This window comes from Centroberyx affinis, unplaced genomic scaffold (genome assembly GCF_046629955.1).
Source record: "Centroberyx affinis isolate AG114_WGS23_722 - 3 ecotype Tasmania unplaced genomic scaffold, CSIRO-AGI_Caff_v1 ptg001384l_1, whole genome shotgun sequence".
Taxonomy (NCBI): Eukaryota; Metazoa; Chordata; class Actinopteri; order Beryciformes; family Berycidae; genus Centroberyx; species Centroberyx affinis.
In genome coordinates, this window is record NW_027279867.1 from 286,149 (window position 1) to 288,334 (window position 2,186).

Consider the following 2,186-nt stretch of genomic DNA (forward strand, 5'->3'; position numbering starts at 1 on the left):
GTAAGACAGACATTCATTCAGTTCCTCGTTTCATCTCTCAACAGTGTTCTCACGCTTGTTTTGTCTCCTGTTCTTCCTCTCCGGCTTCTGCCTTTCTTCCTATGTAATCCCTCTCTTTTTTTCCCTTTTGCGCCTGTTCCATCTCAGGACCGGCAGCATGTAGAAGTGAAATCACATCTACTGTATTTTTCATGTCTCTCCTTGTCTGAAATGCGGCATGTGTTATATGATAGTCAAGTGTTTGATGAGGAGACTCTCACACCTCATATCTGTCAGCCCAGAATCTTTAATGCCCAATGCCCAGCCTGTGTATGTGTGCGTATGTGTGTGGTGCCTTTAAAAAGAACACAAGAATCCCAGAGTGTTGGTGGATGTGTGTGTACTTGTACATTTGAATTTTCCATTGCGTGCGTGTGATGTGTTGTCCAGGTCTTCGGGCCTGCAGTAGTTATATGGTGAGTCGTTCTGCATCACTTCATCAGCCATGGGAAGATCTGAACCAGAGTAGCCAGGGTGGGGCTGATAGGGCCGAGGGAAGGAGAGGGGTGGAGTGGATGGTGACTGCTGGAATATTTGCGGTGATGGTCGTGGGTGTTGGCGGAGGCATGAGTGGGCGGACAGTGGAGTCTGGAGATACTCCATCTCACCCCAAAGTCTATTGTCCTCTTGGTGGTGGTTACACAAGTGGAATGGGAATATGCTCCTTCTGTATGTCTGTCTGCCTGCCTTTTCATTTGGTTTTCAGCTCGTCTTAAGCCTGTCTGCTACACCAACAATGCATGTATTTTGTAATGGAAGTGGCTGATAGTTGTACCTTAGTGGGCCTACGGACTGAACTGCCATGACAAACACTGCCCACCTGATGCTTCAATGGCAGATGCAATTGGTTTCCAGATGGCTAATTTTTTTGATTGTCCAGTTATTGGGATTATGCAGTTCTTTGTACATCTCTGCTTCTGCTGCTTCACGTCATCCATGTCGGTCAACAACACAAAAGAAATGGCACCTCCATGGGAACTTTATTTCTTTCTTTTTGGGGGCTGGAATGGGGAGGGTGAAGCAACCCATGGGTTTAAGGGTGAGATGTCATCAAAGAGTCACCTTGACCAAGAAATTGTGGTCCAGGGTCTTCCATCTCAGCAATAAGACAGCGTTTCAGTAATCTGTTTATACACTTCACAAAAGCATTTATGTTTTCCTAGACCATTATGTGTAAAAAGGCCTTCACATTTACCTAGTTTCTTCACATTTACATAGATTAGCATTTTCTTTGTAAAAGGGCCGCATATATTCATGTTGAGGGAAAATAAATACACCATTTGTGCAAAAATGGATTTCCAGCGCGCGTCTTCTATGGCTGGTATAACAGATTTCATTGATTACGGTGGCAGCGCTCATCTGCGGCACATGTCTCTAGTGTGTCGATAGTAACAGCCCCGTAAGGGTGTGTTCACATTATTCTGCTTTTTTGTTGCCTCAACCACATTTTATTGCGATAATATGAAAAAGCAGGTCACACAATCACTATTTAGTTCTAATATCAATATCAGATGCTCTATTCAGCTGGTGATGATGTGCGGCAGTTTGTTTCCACGGTTAAATAAATGCAGGTTGCATTAAACAGCAATAGATGCAGGTACACACATGCTTGTTGCATGTACCACTGGTTTGGGTTTCAGTGTGTTTTGCTTGACCACAGCAAAGAGAAGACTGGTGGCTGCTGACTTTGGTGATAGAGGCAGAGGATCCAACCGGCTGCCTATGTAAGCATGAAAGCCTCCACTTTGTTATGATTGGTCAGCTTGGTCCATGTCATATATACTCCTATTTTCTCAGTGTCAGGAAGTGCTCCACTTAAAAAGAAGCCAGACATAGCATCTTTTTGTCGCTTTCTGTCTGCTCCATGGTGACTTTAAAGTTAAAAACATGGTGGTAGTTTGAAAAAAGCGGAATAGTGTGAACACGCCCTTAGTCTGTGTTTTGCTGTCTTAATGCTAGTTGTTGTAGCCGGTCCCAAATCCCATGTTCATCAGCTCTCTCCTCTCCAGAGCCATGCCCAGTGTTAATTAAAGATCAAAGGCAGTCTCCCAGGTCAAGCCCCTGCTGTCAGGGCCAAGGGAAGCCCTTTCCCCGGGGCTCTGGTCTCCATACGAGCCCGTCTCACTGTCCAGACAGGGGGAGAAATA